Genomic DNA, 15,713 nt, shown 5'->3' with positions numbered 1-15,713 from the left:
AGCATCCTAAAGCATTCTTTCAAAATCCTACCTCAGAAATGTGGCTTTTGTTTACACATTGCCAAGCATATCTTTTCTATAACTACATTACTCAAATTGAATCACAGAATATTTGTATAGTTGAAGTGTCTTTACTTATAAAAGAATTTAAACTAAAAATCACAGAACGCAGGAATGCAATCTCAAGGTGAAGCAAATACTTTCAGATTTTTAGAACACAAGAACTGAAAATGTAAATAAAATTAAAGATCATATTAAATAGTTTTGCATTCATTGCACTGAATATTTAAATCAGTGGGATAATGCATTTAAGGAGGTTGAAGTGATGGAATGGGACTTATGCGTAAAATACCTTCTTGGCAAGATGTTGAAAGAAATTTGGGTTTTATTATAGAAAATGGAAGTCAAATTAAAATTAATGACAGCGAATTATTTGATGAGTTCACTTGCGTCAAAACTTATGTCACTCAAAGTAAAATAAAAGAATGGACGGACGGAGGAAAGTTAGTTGACAGTAAATGGGTTGAAATATTTCAACATTTTATGAAAAATTCTATACCTTTTAAAAATATTTTGAAAACAGTTGAATTTAACTTGTGTTTACCGGGGTCAAATGCTCCCACTGAAAGAATGTTTTCTTTACTAAACAATATATGGACTGATGAAAAAATCCAAATGAAAATTGAGACTGTTAAAGCAATTTTAATAACTAGATGCAATTATGAACTTAGTTGCGTAGAATTTAAGGAATATTTACAAAACGAGGAAAATATTGTACCGAATTTACTTGCAAATCCTCTTATTTGCAACCCTCTGCTAAGTTCGGATCACTAAACTCTTGAATAAATAACTCCAATATTTAATAATGCAAAATGGCCTTTATTAAAGTACTTCACAATAACACTCAAACTTTGCAACGAATAGCTTGCTTAATAACCAAATTGATTGATAGCTCAAATGAAACTCTACTATAAAAATAATACTGCTATTGCTCGCTAGATAGCGTCTGAATCGAAACTTGCCGTAGCGCCTCTACCGCTGATGCTTTTATATTCTGTGATTTCTTCGTGGCATCTTCTAGGCGCTTCCAAAATTTTACTTAGTTATAAATTTCTCAGCTACAACTACAGATGTATGATTTCTCATTTGAGTAATACTTGCACAAATTATTGCCCTCTCTTGTGACAACTCAGATAAGATATATGCATGTGTTTGTGCATTGACTCTCCGCTGCTCGTATACATACATGGTACATATGTATGTGTAGACGCAATTATTGTTTCGTTTATGTAGATACATAATGATTAAATTATTGATGTGAATTCACGTCACTGCTTAGCATCGGCTTAGAGATAGCAGCACCCCTTAGTTTTGCTAATATTCGTAACACTGCCCTCCACCTAAGTCTGATCGCCCCGATCAGACAAATCTCCCGATCTAAACGCTGCTAGCATCGCCAAATGTACCACTCTTCTATTTTGTGATTTCCAATTGCTTGTATGCGGTAGATGACATCATTGATCGTCTTCACAACTCTGTACGGGCCTTCGCAACTGCACCGATATTTGGATGGAACACCTTTGCCGGTGAGGGTTGTATAGCAGTACCAAATCTCCCTCCCGGAAACCTTCCAAATTATTTTCCTTGTCGTACCTGTGTTTCATCTTACTACTCATTATACTGGATTGTTCCCTCGCACTCTGTTGCTTGGCCAATCAACTACTTCGTAGAGCTTGCGCTTGACGAATTGGCTTCGCATAATCAGTATCGTTCCCACGTTTCACAACAGTAGTGCGCTCTGGCTTGAAACTACTCTCGCATTCTTTCTTGGAAATTCGTTGCTTCGTTTGGCTGCATCTTTTGGGTTTTGTCAATGCCAGTGTTTCTCTCGCAGGTACTTTTGATTTGGCTTTATTTGGCCCATTCGACCTATTAACCTTTGCCTTTGACTTCCGTGGTTTTTGTCGAGTCTTCTCCACCAGTACTCGATTACTACTGAACCCTTTCTCCAACTTGAAGTTAAGTGGTATATCCTGGTTCTCATAACGCATCACCTTTCTCTGCATATCGATCTTGATGTCATGGTCAACCAAGAAGTCCACTCCCAATATGACTTCTTCAACGATCTTCGCCACAACGAATTTGTGTAAAACCGTGACCTTTCCAATCAAGACTTCACATATCACTTCTCCCTGAACTTGGTTATACTCGCCAGTGACCGTACGCAACTTTGCTCCAGGTAACGGTTTTATTCTCCTGTTGACCAAGTCAGATCGGATCATGGAATGAGATGCGCCCGTATATACAGTCAGTACACGTTCTTTACCATCCACATTCCCTCTGACGGTAAGACTGCTCGATTTTGTACCAATTTGCAACACAGATACCACAGGGCATTCAATTGCTGGATCAATCTCTCGATCTCTACCTCTTACTCGCTCTTTCTCATCTCCTCCAGCTTTGCGTTTACGGCCACCCACATTGTTGGAACTATTAGGACCAAGATCGCAATGACGTGCAATGTGACCGGACTTCCCGCATTTGAAGCATTTGATAACTTTTTCACTCCGCTTTTGCGATCCTTTCAGCGCCTTCAATATTGCGTCTACCCACTCTGGCCTTTCTACTTCCACACGGCGTGCTTTGAAAACTGGCATACACAGAAGCGACGCTGCTTCCTGAATTAGAGCTTGTGACACCGTTTCTGCGAATGTTGGCTTTGGGTTTGCGTATGTAGCTCGCTTTGTTTCGGCGTCCCGTATGCCATTTATAAAACTCTGGATTTTTACCCTCTCGGTGTATTCCACGGGTGCGTCCGCATTTGCAAGATGAGCCAATCTTTCAATATCAGATCCCCCTGTGGGTTAGGGGTTAGAATATGCCCACGGTAGGTATACCGGTCGTAAAAGGCGACCATAATACCATGGGTACCCAATCCATGAGTAAGGTGTTTTACTCGAAAGGTAGCAGGGTGGACGCAGTGTATCACCCTGTGGGACCCTAGGCAAGGTCTTTATAAAAAGTGCTACCGCGGGAGCAGGAGAAGCCAGTGTGATCTGGTGCACTGCATCGAACGATGCTTTGTACTCAGGTCTCACCTCCTGTCCTGGGATGGCCCCCTTGTGGGAGCATCGCGGTGGCTGTGGTTTCAAACAGAGTTCACTTATGACACACGCTCTGAGTAGACTTGTTTTCCCTTGGGGGCCCAAGACCCAAGGGAATTCGGTCTCATGCTTGCCACGGCGGTCCCAATTTCATTGAGAAGCTGACCCTGAGGGGCAGATGATAGGTTGGTCACATCCCTTAAATTGTGGCAAATGCTGAAAAATAGTTGACGAAAGATGGTGTAAGAGCGCATGTCTATCGTGAGCCAAAAAGCAATCGATAATTGTACGAGTGGGCCGGTGCTCATCTCGTCTTTTGAGATGTTTTGAGGCTGCTTTAGACTGCGCAAGCGAATAGAAGGCGTTCGCTGTGTGGCTGGCCACACCCTATATGTGGCAAGGTTTGACGTTGTCAAATCACTGCAGTGTGGCGGACTGCAATGCAAAGATGTTGCTGGGGCAGGTACTCGGTACTTACAGGTCTGTGAGCGGAAAAGGTTGGCCACATCCCTTAATTGTGGTAGGAGTGTATTTGGAAGGAGTGGAGTGTATTTGGAGGCAAATTGGTGCATAATTGTTGTGTAATTGAGTGGAAATTGGAGCGAAATTAGTAGCGAAAATGGAAGCCAATAGAAGACGATATGGCACACAATGTTTGTCAACGAGTGTGGCCTCAAGCGATGTCGAGGGGCATTGTTGAGGCGGGCACTCGGCACTCACAGGTCTGTGTGCGGAAAAGGTTGGTCACATCCCTTGATTTAAATTGTGATGGTGTTGGTGTTGAGGACGGCGCATGATTTGATGCCAAGCTCACTTCGTTTGTCAACGTAGTGCGGCCCTTAAGCAACATCTAAGCAAAACCAAGCGCCGCTAAATATCTCAATCTGGTTAACTTGTTAACCAGATACTGAGATATCAAAATCAATGAAAGAGGGACCCTGAGGCAAGCACGGAACTCGCGGTGGAGTTGCCGTGCAACCGGGTGCCATTACCCGAAAATGGAAGAGGAGGATGGATAGTCCTCCTCGGCCAAACCAAGGCTGGTTGACTTGAACACCCCAGCTCACCGCATTGGTACCAACTTGTTGGGCCGAAGATCAACGGACATTGATCTGTGTTTTACACCGGAGGTAAGTCTTCACGACAGGGACTCCCGTAATTCACGTTCTTTCGTCTTTCAATATCAGAAGCAAACTCCTGCAATGTCTCATTTGCTTTTTGGTAGCGGTTTTGCAATTCAATTTGGAATATCTGTTTTCTATGCTCGCTTCCATAACGTCGTTTTACAGCAGCCATCAATGCTACATAACTGTTCCGTTCGTACTCTGGAATCGTCTGTAATATTTCGGCAGCTGGTCCTTTCAATGCTACGAATAGTGCAGCAACTTTATCTTCAGCACTCCAGTTGTTCACTGCTGCGGTCTTCTCAAACTGAAGCTTAAAGACCTGGAAAGGAACAGAACCGTCAGAGGAAGGTGTTTTTATCTTTGGGTTGCTTGCTGAGACATCTGGGCGATGTAATTGCAACTCCTGTATACGACCTCTCAAAGCATCCACCTCGGCTTAGATTTTTTCTCAAACTGCATTATTTTCTCGTCCATACGCGCTTCGAGTTTTGATGATATACGCGCTTCCTGCGCTTCGAGTTGTACTGTTATGCGTGCCTCTTGTTCTTTCAGTTGTGTTTCCATCTTTGATGTAATTCGTGTCTCTTGGGATTCCATCTGTGATGACATATACGTTTTCTGTTCTTCTAGTTGAGATGACATATACGTTTTCTGTTCTTCTAGTTGAGATCTGTCTTTTGCGATTCCAGTTGAGAAGCCACTGTCTATGTTTGAGCAGATATTGCAGCCAAAATCATGTTCAAGTCTGTGCTCGTAACTGTCTGCGTAACTGTCTCTTCCATTTTTGTTGTTTCCTCGCCTTCAAGATGAAAGTCATACTCTTCCACGTCAATTCCTTCTAATTCCATTGCCTCTCGTAGGCGTGCCTGAAGTTCGAGTTTAATGCCGGTTGTATTCAATCCACGGCTCTCCAACTCCTTCTTCAGTTGCTGGATCTTCAATTCACTGAACTTTGCCATGTCCTTGTTTTCCTCTGGAATTTATTCAACAATTCCTCTTCTGACTTCAATGGTACCGTATTTACTTGCAAATCCTCTTATTTACAACCCTCTGCTAAGTTCGAATCACTAAACTGTTGAATAACTAACTCCAATATTTAATAATGCAAAATGGCCTTTATTAAAGTACATCACAATAACACTCAAACTTTGCAACGAATAGCTTGCTTAATAACCAAATTGATTAATAGCTCAAATGAAACTCTACTATCAAAATAATACTGCTATTGCTCGCTAGATAGCGTCTGAATCGAAACTTGCCATAGCGCCTCTACCGCTGATGCTTTTATACTCTGCGATTTCTTCGTGGCATCTTCTAGGCGCTTCCAGAATTTTACTTAGTTATAAATTTCTCAGCTACAACGACAGATGTATGATTTCTCATTTGAGTAATACTTGCACAAATTATTGCCCTCTCTTGTGACAACTCAGATAAGATATATGCATGTGTTTGTGCATTGACTCTCCGCTGCTCGTATACATACATGGTACATATGTGTAGAAGCAATTATTGTTTTGTTTATGTAGATATATAATGATTGAATTATTGATGTGAATTCACGTCACTGCTTAGCATCGGCTTAGAGATAGCAGTACCCCTTAGTTTTGCTAATATTCGTAACAATATAATTAAACAAATTTATGCTTTAGAAAAATACAAGTGATTTGCATTTTACGCACTTTAGTCATCTAATTGTTGATTTAAATAAACTCGGCCACCGTGGTGTGATGGTAGCGTGCTCCTCCTATCACACCGTATGCCCTGGGTTCGCACCCCGGGCAAAGCAACATCAAAATTTTAGAAATAAGGTGTTTCAATTAGAAGAAATTTTTTCTAAGCGGGGTCGCCCCTCGGCAGTGTTTGGCAAGCGCTCCGGGTGTATTTCTGCCATGAAGAGCTCTCAGTGAAAACTCACCTGCCTTGCAGATGCCGTTCGGAGTCGGCATAAAACATGTAGGTCCCGTCCGGCCAATTTGTTGGGAAAATCAAGAGGAGCACGACGCGAATTGGAAGACAAGCTCGGCCTTAGATCTCTTCGGAGGTTATCGCGCCTTACATTGATTTTTTTTTAAATAAACTCGAATGAAATGTTATTTATTTTTTAAAGAAACTATGTGTTATAGAAAAAGTTTGTGTTTTTTTAATACGAACTTATAATCACCGTAATCAAGTTTTTTTGAGAAAATTTGCAAAGTTTATTTTACCATTGATACGAAACGAATGTTGGTTTTTTTTTATGGAGTAAGTTTGATTTAATCAGCATAAAATGAAGAGGTTTATTCTATTTGAAATTTATATGTCCCTTCAGCCATTATATGCCATTAAAAGATGTAAATGTTACGTTTTGGTGTGTTGGGTGATTAATACCTGGTAAAAAAAATAATAAAAATTTATACTTTAATTGGAAGCTAGGGACAAATAGTTCTACATGAAGGCTTCGAGTCAACGTGATGAAGGATTGGTTGCATTTTTTAAATTGGCTATTCGAAGTTTCGAAAAGGTCCATTTTCCCAAAATATATAAACGTTGCGTTTTGGTGTGGACCTCCACATATTATGTTACTGTTTTGTCTGATATACCACAAATTTGCTCTACCGAACTGCATCAACAATAAATTTTTAATAAGAACCGATTATATCCCGCCAAATGTATGTCTTCATTCATTTTTCAAAATGACAATGAAATGGAGCCAACGAAAATTCGACAGAGAGGAAATGAAATTTTGTAGCACACTTTTAGGGGAAAAACGAAGGATTCAGTAAATGAACTTCGTCATTTCATTCTTGCATTGTACAATTATTGATGGCAAAAATACCATCGTTCATTTTTTCAAGACTGTTGAAGACCATGGGTAGTTTTTCAAAACTAAAAAATAATATCAATGGTTTTGTGTACTATCGAGAATTTTACGACTCATCTTCACTTACATTTATTTGCTTATACATATATGTATGTATGTGTGTATGTATGTGTGTCTCGTACTCCGCTTCGATCTTCAATTTCGGCCCCTATTCCGATTAAAATAAAGTATAGTTGTATTGTTTTTCTTTTTTTATTTTTCGAAAAGAAAAATGGGTGTATTACAAGCTTAAAAAAAGTTTGACAAAACAAAAAATGTTATAAAAAAAAAGGAAATTTTCTTGTATTGAGGGAAAACAAAAGACAGAGGAAACGAACTTTAGTTATGCTCGTGCAATAATTACAAAAAAATACTGCGTTATAACAGATTATTTCGATTTCATCGATAGAAGAAATATAAAAAAAAATATTTTGTTGTCACAAACGATTTAAAAACAATCGTTTTTATTTTGGAATATTGTGAACATTGTTTACTATATAGTTTGGCAGCTTAAATTGAGGTTATGTTGCGAATAGAGTGGAATGAAATAGGCAGTCGAATGACATATAATGAAGGAATGGTGTCGAAGTTTTTTCAAAGTTAAAAAAAGTGATAAAAGCTTTAATATAAATAAAAATATTGTTTTAATAACAAAAAAAAATGCCTTATATATTCTATATACATAAATTCGTAAGGATTACTCTCACTTTAAAATTTGTGCTAAATAATCTAAAGTTTTTTTTGAAACTGAGTCGAGAACTGTGCGTGTAAATGTGCGGAGTTCACCGATCAGCTGTTAGTTGCGCTACTTGGTAGGATTTACAATGATTGTGAAGTTTGAGTATTTTTGAGCAAATTTTCTATAAAAAGAATATTCAAAAAGCGATTTTATAAATCTGGGCGCGTATCGTGATATACGATCCGTGAATTTTATAAATTGCAATAGCTCTGAAACGGGGAATCGAATTAAGGAAATCTGTTAAATAGTGGCTACGAGCACCCATTAGATCCAAAATTTACTATCATTATAACAAATAGATTAACAGATTCATATTTATCGTTTGAGTGAAATTGATTTTTCATACGTGATCGTATAACAACATACTGGTCCTGTTTTTCTTATCAACCACGGGGTTTTTTGCATAGATCATATCGGTTAAGCCGTTGAAAATTTTTTTTAAATAATACTATGTTACAGGCTTGGCTTATACAGTAGAGGTTTACTCCGATCAATTTATAGGCGGCGGCGGCGTAGGCTCTGGGTGGCGCGGCGGCGAGCGCCGGTGTTCTACTTTCAAAAGCTTGATTTTTGCTATTTAGAAAAATAATATTTGGGAAAGGTTTTGTTTGTATGTATTTAAGGAAATCAACGTTTTGGCCATTTCGGAAAGATCCGGTGTTTTTGGCTCAAAATCTCGTAGATCGTTCACAAATTTTCAGAAGTAGCTCCTTGCGGAGGGATTGTCCCTCGTTCACTTACTCCAGAGAGGCTTCGAACCTAATACCGGTCTTTGGAATTGGTACTGCTGCATCAGCTGAAAAGAAATAGAGATACATGAAATGGCCACACTTTTGTCTGTATATCTCGTGCAAAGCGTAGTTTCATCTGGGGTTAACTCCTAACAATCGTCGCGAAAACAATTTCTTTAAATCATTTGTGGCTCCTTAGCGGTCACGCACAAAGGCGACTTACGGTTGCTATTAATGGTCTATTAATACTCATGACTCTCGTGGCACAGGGCGCTTCCAGTTTTTTCGAGCTACAATTCCCGATGATTAAGAGCTACAATTTCCGATGTGCGAACAGACTGCGACTTCCAACTCATATGTGCCTTTGTCGACGCCACTTTGCTAAAAGCTCTAGGTGTAGCTCCGAAGACTTTCTAACTGATATTTTTGTCGCGCTATGCTGCCAAGCTACACCAGAGAAACAACTTGAAACGTTACGGAGTGACTATTCGGCCAAGGATGCCGCCCTAGAAATCATAAGCAGTCTAAGTGGATGTCATTGCGTAACTCATGGGTGAAAATCATATAATCCTCAGCGCATCTACATAATTAAAATTTTACAAGGACCCTGGATAAAATTTTTAAAATTTAGACCAAAGTTTGCAGACGTTTGTGTTGACAGCATTGATTTCAATAGTCTTCGTTAAATCAAAACTATATTTTAGAATGAAAGTCGACCGATTTTAAGTTGAAACATGTTAACTGCTCTTTTCCGGCCTTATGATAAAAGAGCTCATTATAGATGACCGCGTAGCTTCAGTTTTCAGACTAGTTCGACTGTCCACTACGTTAGGGTAGTAGCACACACGGTCATTAGTTCGACTGTCTTGGGAAAGCTTTTGCTTCACCACTTTGAGTGTTCTTGCGAAGGACAAAGCCTCACCTGGTAAATATATGTGCCTACATATTCACATTTGTAAAAGCAGCCGTAACGTGTAGGTGAAACTTGGTTCATGGGCTATAATCAATGTGATTCACTCCAAGGGATTCGTTTTGGATAGGGCCGCCAACTTTAGGAAATGTCAAACCGGGAGACTTGGGTGTTGAAGGATGAAGTGTGAAAATCGAAATTAATATTCCAGACGCTATTGTATAGTTTCGTAAATAAACAACAAATGTTTGAATGTAAGCCCAAGTGTTTTTTCGAACCCTTCTCATACGTACATATATCCTCAACTTAAGTATGAGGTAGGAATCATTTCAAAGGAGTGTTTTTCCCCTTAGAACCTACTAAAGGGTTTTGCATCACTGATTTCGCGTATTCTTTCAGGCAATCGCAATATAAAGTTTTTTAAAAAATCTGCACCTTTTTTGGGTATTTTGCCTTTTTTAACAACTTGAGGAAAACATATTCGCCTTGGGTCATTTTATTCGAACTCATTGTTCATTATTAATTTTTAGAAAAAATATGCAAAGTGAGCATATAAATTTATTATATAACTTTTCTTTTAGTGTTTTGTTTTAATAACTTGGTGAATTCGGTGTTGCAAAGTCCGTGTTAAGCTGACATCGACAGCGCCTGTTTATTTTAAATAACTTTTGAAAGTTAGAAAGATTTGAAATTCGCAATTAGTTTGTTATTGCTACTTTCGACCATATCCGACCAATTTTCGACATGAACCATAAATGGCCTAAACAGTCGTAAACGAGTAGAAAATATAGTAACGCGCCGGACGCCGCCGCCGATGCCATCGCGCCGATATTTTTGACATTCGGCGGCGTGCGAAAAACGACCAAAATCCCGTCGTAATGATCAGGAGCCAGATGAACAATTTCGCATGTAAATGCAACAACAACGATTTAAGCGAGATAGAAGTCTGGTTCAATTTATGAGCCAGATAATTTTTTAATTTCTTGTATTTAAGCCCCTATTATGAGACAAATTCGATCTTCGACTGTGGTCGAAAGAGCTGATAGAACGAATTTTCATTCGGTATTATGACACTCATTCGATCAAGACTAGTGTCATTGTTCGATAATTCGATAAACTCAACCGTTCAGAAAAGCACCTTCCCATCTTCTGTCAAATAAAAGCAAAATTTTTTATCATGAAGAAAAAAGCTTAAGTACTGGAACCGGAAGTATAAAACGCTGAAATGAATTTCAACGCGTAATTGTAGCTTTCTAAACATTGTAACTTTCTGAACATGTTGTTACATGTGTTAAAAACTAAACTTCATAATGACCATAGAAGCGTTCACGGACTTACTATCAAGTAAAGATGAATGGCTGCAACAATGCACAATAGCCAAATCTATTCCAACCATTTTGAAATTGGCAACAATTCTCAGATTTTGCGCTAGGGATTGTCTCAACTGAGCATCGGGTACGAGAATGCACTGTGAATTTTTCCACCTGATCATTTCTGCAAGTTCGTTTTGTTATAAACGGATTTTGTACAATTTATGAAACCAGTGTTCCAAGCAGTTATTTTGTATTCACGACCTTGCACCTATATGTAGGGTTCTTAAATTATATTGACTAAATTATTTTTATTTAATTTTGTTATTATGTTACTTTGAACTTTGTTATTTTAATATGTTTTACAATATTTTAATTTACTATATTGAAAAATTTTCATTGTTATTCAATTTTGCATCATGAAAATAGAACATTTTCTTTTAAATAATTTTTACGTGGATATTAATTTTAATAAAAATAAAGCATCCTACACTATATACGATTAACACAAATAGTCTGCAATTACTATTAGGTAGCAAAAAAAGTGGAAGATAAACACAAAAAACTTACGTTTTAAACAATATTCTTCTAATTCGATACAGCGTCGACAACAAATTTCTATTCGCTGCAAAATTAGATACACAACGAAAATTTCGACAGAGATAGTCAGCGAAGATCGAAGATCGAAAAATGCTCATAATAGGGGCCTTAGTTTGGCAACACGGCCTTAATAAACCTCCTTTTTCAAAAATAGATGTCGCTGATTGGCCTTTAGCCGAATGAAACACAACAGCGACATCTGCCTATCACAACTTATGCATACAAAAATATTACGACCTCTGCTTCTCAAGCCACCCAAAGAGAATCGAGCATGATACGCAGCTAAAAAACTCAATGGATGGTGGCTATACCTACCTACTTTTAAAACCTGACTTACACCCCTATTAGACGATAAACGCTTGGTAGCGTATCGTAAAAAATCAGCTTTCATATTGCGATTTCCACACGCCCGATAGATGTACTATTGTGAATGACAGCAGAGTTTTGTTTACAAATTTTTGTGAATCTAAAACAGATAGCAAAACAAAACGTAATACTATGACAAACACACACCAAATTGGCAATTTATACCATTTGGGAAATTTATTACGCAATTTATCATATAATAAATTGCCAATTAAAAAAAAAAATTGCGTAATAAATTGTTTCAAGCTGCAAATGCAACCTTGTAAAGTGTGTTTTTTTAGTCGATTAAAAGTCAGTTACGCATGGCTCAACTATATGGTTGGCTCATCTCATCAGCTGATTTAATTTTTTTCATTTCACTGGAGTAGAGATTGTCAAAAGAATATGGCAAACTCAAAATGAAACCAAAACCTTGAACACATTTTCTTTCATTTTCAGAGTATGTTTTAACCGAAGTAGAAGGTCATCCATCCCAAATATTTTGAAGGTTTGTGCCACTTTAAGGTTTCTTGTCCAGTGTGTTGGAACAGAGTGTTGGGAAGGAGGCTTTAGTTGGATTCTTTTGGATTTTGTAATAATTTTATATTTACTTTTATTTAAATAGCTCCCAACGTATCGTGCAAAAATTTATCAACGATAGCTAGCGTAGAAAATTGAACAGCTGATTCGATAGTTAGCATATCGCAATACATACCACGATAAACGATAAACGCTAACGATCGGGTTTCACACGCTAGAATTTATTTCATAATACGGTATAACAGATTGCAAGCGTTTATCGTGTATCGTATGAATTCATAATAGGGGTTTTAAGCTACAGTTACCCGCCAACGTACGTACAAAAAACGTGTCAGCTGATACGACTTATCTTATGAATGTGCAATGTAAACGAAAACTCATCGACGTTAAACGCACGTACGTACGTAGCCCGGTACGTAGAAATCAAAACAATTTTGATTTTTTCGGTAAGAACATGTCAGCTGATCGCTCTCTCGCTAGACAGAGTTGCCTAGTAAACTGTTGTGCGCTAATTTTTGACCGTTTGCAGTTTTATGCAAAAACACCTAATTAAAGTTTGAAAAATTGTGAAAATAATTCGAAATAATTATGTAAAAGTGCAGATTACAAATATGTAATCTATTTATACTTATTTAATACTAATACCAGCCTTTTACAACATCAAAAATTAAAATAGAAAAAGTTGATGTTTCCATAAGCATGCATTCAAACAGGGACCAAATTGTAACATCCGTGATCGTATAACACGTCACGTAAAAACATGATTTTCGGATTATGACATACGTTAACGTACTACTTCGGTTATAATTTGGATCGCAACATACGTGACGAGTGACTGAACGTACACGTTGCGTTCCACTTTCATTCGACCACAAACTGGCGATCGTATACACAAAATTTCATTGAAAATGTAAGAAATTTGTTAAAATAGATGAACAAGTAAAATATAATAATATACTTCAAACTCTTATTATTAACAAAGGTCGAATTCAAACAAGCCAAAAGGAAATATTGGCGGAATTCATGGCGGGACATCCGCTTTGGTATCGGCTTGCTTCAAATTTAATTTCTCCAGAAAGTAACTAAAAGCTTCTTAAGCTAAACGAAAACTCTTCAAGAAACTGCAATAATTTTTTGTTACAAGGAAATAATACATAAATGATATGCTTACGCTTTGTTCGATAAGTCCAAATGGTTACTGCACTCTCTTAACCGCCTTCGGACTATCTTTTCATCGCCTTCGCTATTTATGGAGCTCAAACAAAACAATAAAATTGGATCCATCGCAGTTTTGTTCTTTATTTTTTATATATTTTGGCAACCAATTTGACAGTTCAAAATCTATTGTGAGCTAAAAATACAATCCAACCTAATGTGGATCGTAAAATTGATTGTGAATTGAAAATAAATTACGTTCCGTTTGCTATCGTATGTTAAGCTGGAGACATTGGTGCTTTATCGGTAACCGTATCGGTAAACTTTTAACAGCTGATTCGACCAACCTTATGAGAATCAATGCAATCGATTATTGGTGCCGCTAAAGTCGTAACCGTATCGTAGCCAACCAATTGGGTTTTGGTTTACCGTCGTAACGATAAACAGCTGATTACGTTAGGGATACGGATACAGCGATACGACATACGGCACCAATGACTCCAGCTTTATAATTGCCGATCCGTGATCGTATGTTACGATTCGAGGCCAGGTCAATGGCAGCATTTTTTTCGTTGCCACTACGGGCATAACTTTCGCTCAAATGTGTGTACGTACGGCATTCGTAAACGTCCGTTACACACGTCGGTGGGTAACTGCGGCTTTAATCGTACAACAAATCATCTATTATACAGTCATCCTAAGAGTTAAGAGCGAGAGCGGCCACAGAAAGCAAAATTATATGAAGAGAAGTCTAAAAATATGTAAACAATTGCATAAACCGCCCGGAGAGAACTATGAAAGAAAATAGCTACTAAAATTAGATTATTTCAGTTTAAAAAATTGGTTTATAAAACAGTTATAAATGTTCGAAGATTTTTAAGCGTTTAAATTTCGATAAAAACAAATGAAAAATGTTATAATGATAAGCGAGGAAATTTTAACTAAAAAAGCGGCAACGTATCGCTGATATACTTTGCACTGCTTTGGCACAATTCGTTCAACAGCGAGTGCATAGAGAGCGTGCGGCAGCATGCGCTCCCATAAACGATTTCACTCGTCGGTAAAACGTAAACAGCTGGGTCGATATGACAGGGTGCTAAATAGTTACATACACAGGAACTTCAGCTGAAAAATTTGTATTTTCATACATTATTTAGCGCTTTTAATTTTTTTATTTTTGCAAATTTGTTTATTCTTTACTAACATTTTGGCAATAAAATGCTTCGCTCAAAATATTTTTATATCTAAAGGTTATGCAAGCCAATCAATTACTTAGTTTGTGTTAAAATCTTAACATGGCAAATGGCTTACAAACACTACACCCTGTTTAACGGATATCTGTTGGCACCGTTTAGTGCTCTCAAGCGTTGTTGGCTAGCGTTAGCTATGCTCAGTCATTGAGTAAATCGCAATGAAGTTACATCGTTGGAACGTTACGCGTTTTTAGTCTTTATAGTATACGGTAGAATTTGTTGTATTAATTACACAGCAAAAAAAAAGAAGCAGCTCTACTACAACAAACATACTCAACAACAGCTATTTGAGAAATCATAAAAATAAACAGAGAAAAGCAAAATTGTAATTTGCGAAACAACAAAGGAAGGTGAATGGTGATATAAATTTTTAAATAAAATAAAGAATTAAAAAAATTTAGGTAATGAAACAAAAAAAAAAAGTGGGCGAAACGACTTACGAAGTTTTGATGAGTACGATTATTTTACGCGCCCCATACAGCTTGGCGCGCCTCTTTATACCCTTTGATGGTGTATCTTGGTGTGTGTGTAGGTGAATTGTGTTTGTGTGCAAGAAATTATACATGTGTATGCCTGTGTGTGCGAGTGTGTGAAAATGTGCAAAGGTATCTACGTATATATTCGCGGCGGGTAAACTTTTGCAGACGGTCGTTGTTAAACGAATGTAGGGTGTCAACGGGGCCCGGCACGGTATGACGTGAGATGCAAATATGTGCAAGAAATACATATGGACAGCGATGTATGTATGAACGTACGCAAGATCGTTTGAAAAATGAATGCAGTGTCGTTGCATTGCAGCGCGGCGGCGGTGAAGCGGTAGAGCGGCACTGGCGTAAATTGTGTCGCCGAGGTACGCAACGGCCTCCAGTGTGCCGAACGCAACGCGCGACGTAATGTTGGCTCTATTTTGTGCATTGAAAGGTGTAAATGATAAAATAAAAATACAAATAATAGAAAAAGCAACAACAACAACGTTGCATGTTAGAGCGCGCACACGGCAATAACAAATAGGTAACAAAAATTTAAAAATAAAATATAAATAAAAAAAAATAAATATGCC

General features: G+C 37.8%; 1 protein-coding gene across 5 annotated transcripts in view; it reads left to right on the top strand.

The window, feature by feature from the left end:
* Positions 1-14,807: 14,807 nt before the first annotated feature.
* spen (split ends) overlaps positions 14,808-15,713 on the top strand; it is a 204,128-nt gene continuing 203,222 nt past the window's right edge. For 4 of the 5 annotated variants that reach the window (XM_067768863.1, XM_067768868.1, XM_067768860.1 and 1 more), the window contains exon 1: positions 14,808-15,664. The gene's annotated coding sequence lies outside the window, so the exon portion shown is untranslated. The remainder of the gene's footprint in view (positions 15,665-15,713) is intronic. The other variant, XM_067768862.1, reaches the window with a different exon arrangement.

The sequence above is a fragment of the Eurosta solidaginis genome, chromosome 2, assembly GCF_040869045.1.
Source record: "Eurosta solidaginis isolate ZX-2024a chromosome 2, ASM4086904v1, whole genome shotgun sequence".
Classification (NCBI taxonomy): domain Eukaryota; kingdom Metazoa; phylum Arthropoda; class Insecta; order Diptera; family Tephritidae; genus Eurosta; species Eurosta solidaginis.
The sequence above is the reverse complement of the archived record's forward strand: the minus strand, read 5'-3'. Positions and strand labels throughout refer to the sequence as shown.